This window comes from Eretmochelys imbricata, chromosome 3, assembly GCF_965152235.1.
Source record: "Eretmochelys imbricata isolate rEreImb1 chromosome 3, rEreImb1.hap1, whole genome shotgun sequence".
In the NCBI taxonomy this organism is placed as follows: domain Eukaryota; kingdom Metazoa; phylum Chordata; order Testudines; family Cheloniidae; genus Eretmochelys; species Eretmochelys imbricata.
This window is the reverse complement of record NC_135574.1, coordinates 194539026-194548647: the sequence shown is the minus strand read 5'-3', so window position 1 is coordinate 194548647 and position 9622 is coordinate 194539026.

The window sequence follows — 9622 nt, the reverse complement described above, 5'->3', positions numbered from 1 at the left end:
GGGATTGAGAGAACATTTCCCTTTTTCCCTCTGAGTCCCAGATATCTGCAGGAGGAGAGCATCACTAATGTACACCTTCTAAGATCCTTGGAGCGGAGCCTCTGGACCTTCCGTGCATCAATGCCGTGGTGATCCTTTGGAGTTTTATCAGGGGGCCTCCAATGCCTACAAGATTTTGGCAGCTTGCTGGGGTCCCCAACTCTCCCTTTCAGAGGTCCAAAGCGACTTACAGATCCTTATACCCTTGCAAATCTTAGACAGCCCATTAGGGGCCTCCCCAGACGCCTATGAGATTTCTGAGGCTTGTCAGGGCCCATGCCTCCCAACGAGTATGAGAAGGTTCTATGGGGACCTACAGAACCTTGAAGCTTAGAAGTGAGTTGTCTCACCAGGGCCTACCCCCTCATACTTTAGGAGGCTACAGGGGTTTCCTCCCCCATCCCCCTCCCCCACAGCCGTAGAAGGTTCCTTGGCCTTCAGTTACCTCCAAATAGGCACCTCGGGGCTCTGACAAGACAAAAGAGGCTTGTCTAGGGGTGAATTAATAATTCTTCTAAGTTGGGCTGGTCAAAAAAATTTCCTTCAAAACTGGTTTTTGATGGACAGTTAGGTACTTGACTCAATGACGTTGCAAAAAGTGACTGCTTTCTGCTGAAATGTGTGAGTTTCTGTGGAAATGAACACCATTTTCTGGTGGGTGGTATTCCTGGATCTGAGGGAGTGGAGGATAGGTGGGGAAAAGTGTAGTCTGAGATTTCTGTATATACATGAATAGATAAACTGCCAGCAGATGGTGCTCAAAAATAGGTAGCACAGTTCTTGGGTTTTGTAGGACCAGTAAAACTTGTTGTGTCCTGCAAACAGAGAGGTCACTGATAGGCCACCTAAGGCTCAGCAGGACAAACTGGACTACCAATGAGCCTAAGGCTTGTTGAGAGGTGGGGCTGTTGAACCTCCAAAAGCTCACTCAAGATTCAATTCATCTGTGGATTTAAGGAGGCCCCACCCATATGATATGGAAGAAGGCCCTTCACATCTCTTCTGCCATAAGCCCCCTGTTTTTCCAGTCTCCACATGCATGGATCCTTTGGTAGCAGGGGCAGCCCTTGAGTTGTGCCAAAATGCTCTGGAATGCTGATCTGCCCCCCCCCCCTGTTTTTTTTTGGAGCCACAATGGTGTTCTTATAGTTCTGCAGGTCCTGGGCCAGGTGGCTCCTTTCCCTCCCTGGCTTTAGGGCATCCTCTAAGCTGGCAGGTGCCTGGACAGTGGACACTCAGCAGTGGGTCAGTACAGAGGGAGCTGGGGATGCTGCAACCAGGACCGGACAGGACAGCGTGGGGCCGGAGCAGCTTGGAGTAGTGTGCTCACTGGCACATCCCCAAAATACATCCCCCTCAGGTGCTGTGAGATCATGCCACATGGAGGACACCATTATGCAGCGTGCACCACACACGATGCATACGAGGTTACACCAGGGGGTGTGGAGCGGTGCATTCTGTAAAATGGTGTCCTCTATACGTGATAAACCATGTCCAGTTTTATATCAGTACCAAACAGGGGACAACCCGTACAAAAAGAAGACTGTTTGCGTTAAAGCGGATGAATGGCTTGCCTAGCTGAGAGCCCAGGGTGGAGTCAGAGTCGGACGATGTTGAGAGCTGGGTAGCGGGGCCACCAATACCCCAGGAAGGAGAGGGTCCTGGGCACAGATAGAGGGAGAGGTGGAATTGGACAGACTCTTTGGGGAGTCACCACCTGCTTCCCTTCGCCTCCCACAGGTGCCCCACTGCCCCTGTCTTACTCCCAGCTCTCCCCACTACCCCCTGCTCCCCTTTGCTCCTTTCCCTAACCTCCCACTGCCCTGCATTCTGGCACTTTTTTCAGGATTCCAGCACTGAACAGGGGTCCCTTTCTGTGGACCTGAGGAGGAGGAGTAGGAATGTGTGTGTGTGTCTGTGCACAAAGGGTCAAAGGACTGGGGAGAGCTTTGAGAGGGGTGCAGTACAGTAGGCAGGCATCTCAGCTTCTCCATCCTGGCGAATAGAACCATTCAGTTAACCTATCATTCATTGTTTCCTGCTTCCCATTCTCATGCTAGTATCTGATAAACAAAAGTGTTAGGCGTCTCTAACTATGGTGACCAGCAGGTTTTTGTTTTGTTTTTGTTTTTTAGTGTGTCGTAATTTACAGGTAGCTTGTTTGATGAACTTCGGTTCTGGTAGGAAATATATCCTCTTCCCAAGACCTTGGCTTATATCTTCAGGTCTGTTTCTGCACAGAAGAGGGCTATAGACCTATATTTTCTTTAATGAAAGCTTAAGTCTCCAGTAGCCATTTAACAGCCTATATAAAGCTTGGTTGATCTGAGCATCCCTAGTGAATTTACTATTTAAAAGGTTCATAACTTTTCCCTTCGTGATCACGTAGTCTTGTGGTTCTGAACTAGATCTGAACTTTTCTTATTTCTGTTTTGTTTTGTTTGCTATAAAGCATGTGGGGGAAGTTCAAAGATGTTTAGAGCTCTGGTAAACATCTGAATATTTAGAGAACCATAACTCTCTTATCTAATTCACTTAATATTTGGTCTAAAATTCTATATCTACCTGTGATGGGGTGGACTGGGCCCAAAGGCCCCCTGCTGGAGGCATCAGGATTCTGCCACACCCATCCCAGGAAAGGAACAATGGAGAGGTCCTCCAAGCAGCCTAGACTGATATTGAGGAAGCAACCAATCAGAGGGGCTGCTGTAACAGCCAATCAGGGGCTGGGAGGGCCCTATGAAAAGGAGCTGCAGAACAGAGCAGCAGTTTGTTGCTGCTTAGAGCTGGAGGAGAAAGGACTGCATGGCTGGGTGGAAGAGAAGCAGGACTACAGACAGCTAAGTCTGCTGGCGGGGACTGGAAGAGTGAGAGACTCCTGCCTGGCTGCTAGGACTGAGCCAAAGACAGTTTGTTAGCAGGGGCTGGGGGAGCATTGAGGGAGCTCCTGGCTGGCTGTAGGGACTGAGCCTTGGGGATATGACCCCATGCCAGGGCTGGGACTACTTACTGAAGGAACCAGAGGGGGTGCTTGTGAGAGGTGGGTGCTGACCCCATTACATATGGTACCAGAAGTGGGATTCTTCAGATGGACCCCTGATTAACAAGGGGCACAACTATGGAGGAGGTGATCTGCCTGTTGGTGGCAGGCCAACAGCAGTAGGTAGCAGCTATGCAGCAGCACTGCACCCAGACCCTGCTGATGCAGCTGATAGACAGCCAGCAGAAACAACAGGAGGTCCAGTTTGTGACACAACAGTGGTGGCATGAAATCCACTCCAAGAAGCAGGAGCAGATAGAGAGATGTTTGAGCCACATCACACCTGGTAACATAGCCTGAAGCGCAGGCACGGAGATGTTATGGGTGTGGACAGTTGGGGCATTTAAGAAGGGTTTTCCCTGGCAGGAACCAGGGAGGAAGGGCAAGGTTTAACTGCTTTTATTGTGGAGAGGCAGGCTACATAAAAAGATTTTGCCCTTTAAAGAGCTGGGCTCACTGCAAGGAGAAAGGCAAGGGCCCCAAGGATAGGCCAGATGAAAAGGGGATTCTGGGAGCAAATTCCTATAAGTTAGAGGTAATTCCTCCAGAGCTGATAGGGGAACCTGGCAAGGGTGACTCTGGGCTGCAGGACAGTAGGGCTATTGCAAGGGACCCAAGAGATACGCAACCCATGGCCAAAGCAAGGGAAGAAGTGGCATGTTTTGCTGCAGGGGGCAGGGCATTCAAAGATTTTGCCCTCTCAGAGAAAGGAGGGGCAACAAAGGAAAAGGATACCCCAGGCGGAGGCAAGACTGGGATAGTCAAAAGAGAGACTGAGTGAGTTTCTCAGTCCTCATGCAGAAGAAACCAAGATGGTGACCTAGGACAGAGGGGGGTCTGGGACCAACTAGGTAAGGAGGCAAAGGGGCTGGGAACCAGAGGAAGGATAGCAAAATGGGTTCAGATGGAGCCCCAAGCATAGAAGGATAGTATGGGAACCCAGACAGAATCCTAGGAGCAGTGGGATCCAGACCGATTTTCAAGGTCAATCGGTTACAGTGGGAACCCAGGCTGGACCTCACAATGAAGAGGTTAGTGTAGGGTCTCAGACAGGGTCTTCCCAAGGGAAAAAGTTAGAGCAGGCCAGTTCTACAAGTTCCCTCCCGAGTGTTGACAAGCTAACCAAGCGGCTGGAGTCCATGGAGCATAAAGTGGAGGATCTCAAGGGGCAGAGAGCAGCTGGCCACGGATCTCCAGTTCGCTAAGAAGGAGAAAATGAGCCTGCTTCACTTAGTATATGACCTTGAGACGGAAGTGGAGGCTTGACGTACAGGGGTGGACAAGCTGTGGTGTGCAGAGACCCTGAAGACCAGGAGGCAAAGGTGAACTGAAAGGGCTCTTAAATGCTCTCCAGGCCTAGGAGAGTAGACCCTGATAAAGGGGGCAAAAGGACAGAGAAACACTCTCTCTCAAGACAGAGGGCAGGGAAAGAAGACCCTGCTAAAGCGGGACAAGAGACGGTAGTAGAACTATCACCTCAATCCTACTGGGGAGCGGAGGTGTGTGATGGGGTGGACTAAGCCCAAAGGCCCCCTGCTGGAGGCATCAGGGTTCTGCCACACCCATCGCAGGAAAGGAGCAATGGAGAGGTCCTCCAAGCAGCCTAGACTGGTATTAAGGAAGCAACCAATCAGAGGGGCTGCTGGAATGGCCAGTCAAGGGCCAGGAGGCCCTATAAAAAGGAGCTGCAGAACAGAGCAGCAGTTTGTTGCTGTTTGGAGCTGGAAGAGAAAGGACTGCATGGCTGGGTGGAAGAGCAGCAGGGCTACAGACAGCTAAGTCTGCTGGCGGGGACTGGAAGAGTGAGAGACTCCTGGCTGGCTGCTAGGACTGAGTCAAAGACAGTTTGCTAGCAGGGGCTGGGGGAGCATTGAGGGAGCTCCTGGCTGGCTGCGGGGACTGAGCAGGGACTGAGCCCTGGGGATACGGCCACATACCAAAGACAGGACTACTTACTGAAGGAACGCAGACACACCCAACCAGAGGGGGCGCTTGTGAGAGGTGGGTACTGACCCTGTTACGCTACCCCAGACCTAACCTACTAATTTTAAGGGTGATTTTTATTTTATTTTAGTGGATTATCTATTTAGGACTAAAAACAGGCTTATAATGGAAATTCAGTTGTAACCTTAACTACAGAGTAGCTACTGCCCCTGCTGTAATCTTTCTGACTGTCTTATTCATATCATCCGGGCATCTGAGCCCAGCAATGCCTTTTTTTTCCTCCCTTCTTCAGGGACCTTATTGTGCAGAAAGTCCGATCAGTTGCACTAGCAAGTTTTACCCTATGCACAGTCCACTTCCGCATAGCTGGGGAGCACTGCAGTAATGAAAGGTCTTTTGCCATCACCTGGGTGGAGACTAAAGTCTCTGGCCATGATCTTAGTTAGAAAGGACTCCTCTTCCAACATCCAGACCCAGGGCTCAGAAGAAGGGCATAAATAATTCAGACTTAAGAACCTTCCCCCGATCAATAAGGTGAAGCCTTATAATTGGGCCTATGTTTAAAGCGCATCCCTATGGGACAGCATTCAGATTCCTCATGTCAGGAGAGGGAGAGGGGCAAATTGTTGTTCTGTTATCCTGAGCACAGTGAAGTGCTCTATAGCCTTTGTGTCTTGGGACCAGATTGTGACTAGGCCTTTCATGGCCAATGCAGGGAACCACACAAGGAGGGACCCTCACCCACCTTGCATGTTAACTGAAGGGCTTTGAACAATTGCACTCCCTGTGCTATGGGGAGTGCAGAGATTGCTCCCTCAGTGGGCCTCTGGGGGAAGATATCACCCCAAAGGGGATGAACAGGAAGTGGGACCTTGCCAGAGCAAGCTGGGTGCAATGATGGAGAAGCTTCAGCCTCTTCACAGCCTGCACTATCCTCCTGTTCATTGAGCTGCTTGGGGAAGGATTGTGTTTCCTGAGATAGAATTCCTCACAGAGCTCCACCTGAGGCAATGCAACTCTGCTTGGCTCCCAATGCTGGCCGGTAGCTAAATGCGACGCTTTCGGCACTTGGTGTTTTAGAATCACTGGAGTTATCTGCGAGAGCCCAGTTTTGCAACATTATTAAAATTGCAGCCTAATTGTTAAAGCACAAAGACCCTAGAGATGCTTTGGAAATTATTTATTTTCACGTGAATAATTTCAACAAAAACCTTTTTCTGTGTTTGGTAGAATTTTTTTCTTTGCAATGTTGGGGGGTTTGTTGCAAAACTGAAAACCAAAAAATGTTCAGTTTTTGGCATCTGACAACAAAAAATGTTGGTTATAAACAGGAATTTTTTGGTCTTCAGTTGTTGAAACCCCCCAAAATTGTTGTTGAAACTCCCAAAATTATAATGTCCAAGTTTTTGTTTTTTTACAACAATGGAAATTTGTGGTTAAAAAAAACCATTTTCAATCAAAATATTTGACACAAATTTTTCAACGAGTTCTACAAGGAAGTTTCTGGACATATTTTCTTGCCTGTCTGATCAGCAATGCTGCTTTGAAGCTATTGTGGTCAATATTTTAGATATCAGTTCAGAAAACTGTAAAGCTGCTGTTTTTTAATATGTCATGGTGCTCCCATCAATTTCATGTTTAGTTACAGTGGTTATCATTTAACAAGTAACATTTGCCAATAGTTGCCACCCAGGGATATCTGCAGAACAATACTGGTTTCCTACTCTGAGCATGGCGCAGACTGTTCTCTCATATATAACTGAGGCAAGGGTTGACTTTTTAATATCAAATGTGTGCTTTTTATTCCTACAGTTCATTGTATTATCTTTTTAATAACATTAAATTATTTCTACGTTTTACAAAAACAGTGTAGCCCAGTGGCTAGAGCACTGGATTGGGTCTCAGGGGGCCTGGATTATATTCTTGACTCTGCCACTGGTGTGCTGAGTGACACTGGGCAAATCATTTCATCTTTCTGTGCCTCTGTTTTCCCGTCTGTAAAATAGGAATAATTATATTTAGCTCCTTGGAAATTCCTTTAACATCTATATATTAGGTTTCAGAGTAACACCCGTGTTAGTCTGTATTTGCTATAAGTACTCCTTTTCTTTTATCTATATATTAGTGCTAGGTGTTAATATTTCATATTTTACAGCATTTTGACCATACAGACTTATATATAAGTTCTAAGTATTTTATTACAGCTCTGCAAACTGTTCCAAGTTCTGTTCTAAGGGAGTTTACAAGTTTATGTATGAGAGCTGATTTGCTTACCCTGGAGTTCAAAACGGTCCCGGTTCAGATTTGTGAAAGAAGGTTAAAAAATTGTTTTCCCATGGTCAGATCTTAATGTGAACCCTTAAATACAGTTTGGATTTGATGGGTTTGTGCCCATGTGCATGAGTTCACACCTGTTTGATGGAACTAAAAGTGGGACTAAGCTGTGGCTCTGGTACAGTAATAGAACTCTGATCTCAAGGGGTCCAGTTGCCCTTTCTTATAGTCAGCTGCTTTTATATTAGCAAACAGGCAGCTGTCAGAAAGATCTACACATAAGGCCTCCCTTCTCCCTTATTAAACAACTCTGTTCTCAGGGAAATTTTCTTCTCTAAAGCTGGGATATAATTAGATGACTCAAAATATAAAATAAGAATTAGACTGTTTCCTATGCCCGGGGGGTATTACATTAGAGAGGCATGTCTTCCAGAGTAAGACACAAACAGGTTAGAAGAAGATGGTGTTGGTTTGGCTTATCCAGGTAGTGCAGGGTGTTCAACTAAAATGCACCTTTCCTCTCTGAGTGAGATTTTCAAAACCACCTAAGTGCCTTAGAAGTAAAAGTCCCATTGACTCTCAAACAAGTACAAATCGCTGCTAAGCTGGGTTGACCCCTGCCTCCTTGATCACAGGAGACAGGTTCAGCCAATCAGGACCACAGGAGAAATATGTAACATGTGACTTCCTCTGTGCAACTTATCCCAATGAGCCAGGTTAAAACTCTGACAACATCATGAAGAGCAGTTCAGATTCTGAATACATCCTGCACCGCAACCAAATCCAGGGAGAGCAAAAAAGTCTGCCGTTTGTTGACATGAACCAAATTCATTAGAACCACTGCTGCTTTGTGGCTGCATTTTGTACTCAGTGCTGCATTTTGAACTGAGTGCTCCTATTTTGACTATTATTGAAGACAGAACAATTATTTTCTTTAAAAAACAAAAGACAAAGAAAAGAGGAAGTACTTCTGTGCTGAGTCTTTGGAAGCCAAGTTTCAGCATTAAGGATTTTTCCCTGCTTTGGACAAATTGCAGTCGTCATGAAAGCCAATACAGCTTCAGCTGTAGTAGTGCTTTTGAACACTGCTGGAATAATGCATTAGAGAAAGGAATACCAAATCCACATGGAACTTTATACCCTGGAGTGTGCAGTCTTTTTTATCTTTCATTAGCAGATATTATGCATTATTGGACAGTGCCCTAGGCAGTTACTTAGGGAAACATTTAACCAAGAATCTACTCCTCATCCAGGCAGCTTAAACTGCTGCAGTTTTACAGTACTTACTTTAACTGGAACTGTTCCTTTCAGCTGTAAAAGCAAATAAGCAACATGGAAAAAAGTGTCATTTTATCAAAACAGACAGACCTATTCCAGTTGCTGATATTAAGGTTAAATGTTAAAGAAACTCCAACTGTACATTTATAACTACGAAGAAGGAATTAGACCAATCACATTGGAAAACAATACTTAGAAAAAGATCCTTATTTTACTGCGAAGTAGAAAATTTATTTTTCCCTCTTGCTGATGATTGAATACAGTGGAAACCGTTTCCCTTGATAACAAATACATAAGTAATGTGTGGCACTTCCTGCCTCATCTTGTAGCTCACAAAAGTTTCCATGGCCAGATTTTAATGCTCAGAGTGCTAATAATGTCTGCTAGTCAGCCTTCCTACTGTTCAGAAAATTTCACTCCTGTGGCTTCTTGGCTTGTTTTGAGAAATCACTGTAGAGGTTAGTGAACTTTTCAATGTGTTGGTATTTAAACTGTGGTCAAACAGTTAGAAAGAAATAAAGTTCATAAAAAGATATTCCCAATTAAAGCCACCATTTGCATGACCATTCGAACTGGAATTGAACTGGTTTTGAAATGTCCATGCTAAAATGGAATTCCTTTTATTTTTAACATATCTTGAAAATCATAGTACATTAAATGAAAAGATGCTTAAAACAATGCTGGGGTTTTGTTCCAGAGAAACATTTGGGCACTTTCACTGGGAAAGGAGGTTAAAAGGTTGTCAATGCTTTCTCCAGGGGCTCCGTCTGACAGTGAACATGTGTTTCCTCCCTTTAATCGGCTCGCCAGTAGCCAGAAAGCTGCTTGTTTTCTGCAGAGGTTGTCAAAAATGATTTCAGTCTGGAGACGATGAATGATAAAAGAGGTTTTCAAACACAGTTTTGCACTGTAGCATTTGCAGTCCCAGAGAGGATGGATTGTATTACAATCTCAGTGCAAAGGGCCATGTTCCTGCAGCAAGAAAACAGTGCCTCGTTCAACCTGTTTGATGCTTCCAGTTATCTTTCACAGCTGAAAAATATAAGC